Raw genomic sequence first — 1,084 nt, 5'->3', positions numbered from 1 at the left:
CAGCCACCACCATGCTGAGACCACTCTCCGCACACATGAAGGTACTGGCAGAGGGACAAAGCCACGCGGGTTCTGGGGCCGAGATCTCCAAGCCTACTCGGATTGGAGTTGAGCATCCTCCACCCAGATCCTCCAAATTCCAGTAGGCGGGGGTCACACCTACCACCTGGCCCCCTGGCGCCGTGTAATCCCATCAGCGGCCAAGACTCAGAGACTATAAAACCCAGCTCCCGGAACCGCGCGGCCACATTTGTGGCCGCGCGATATCTTATCAGGACATCTTTTTATGACATCTTATTATCTCATTCCTACTTTGGACAAATTTGCAGGCTATCGAATGTAGCCTGCCCACAGGGCAGAGTCTGGCAAACTCCCCGTGGCGTACCAAATATGCCAAATACCAGTAACAATGATGGGTCTCATTCTCCTAAAGAGCCTTGAATATAATCTCAGGGCTAGGATGAAAGAGACATTACTGGGGCCTGCTCGAGGCAATCGACGAATAAAAGGATGATGAATGAATAAATGAATGAAGTTTAGTTAGGCACTTTTCTTTCACTGAAGTTATCAGTGAGGAAGCCACAGAAGAGATTCATACTATTGAATGAGAAGGACACAGTAACAAGAATAGATGGTGCTAATGAAAGAGTCATTATTTCCATCACCATTGCTATCCCCACAATCCTTATTATCTACGAAAGGAATGTATGACCCCCAAATCAGGATAATAGATACTGAGAAAAACCCCAGAAAGCCTTATTCATTAACAAGCAGTGGACTGCAAGTCTTCAAAATGAGGGATGTTGGAACGCAGCTTGTAAAGAAGGGGGTTGTCATAGGATTTACTATAACGTGCCAAGTTAAGATTTCTTTTGCACCTGTTGCTTTTTAAGCCGCATGACTCACCAGCAAATTCACAACATAAAAATACGATCACTGTGGATTATGCTTCCATTGCTGGTAACACGCTGGCAATGATTGTAATGATACTTGCCAAGTACACATTGACCCTCTGAGTCACATTGGTTCCTATGGAGATTAACACCATCAGCAGTGAGAAGAAAAGCCCAGAAGTGTGATTGGT

The sequence above is a fragment of the Sorex fumeus genome, unplaced genomic scaffold (genome assembly GCF_029834395.1).
Source record: "Sorex fumeus unplaced genomic scaffold, SorFum_2.1 ptg000013l, whole genome shotgun sequence".
In the NCBI taxonomy this organism is placed as follows: Eukaryota; Metazoa; Chordata; class Mammalia; order Eulipotyphla; family Soricidae; genus Sorex; species Sorex fumeus.
Note: the sequence above shows the minus strand (reverse complement) of the source record.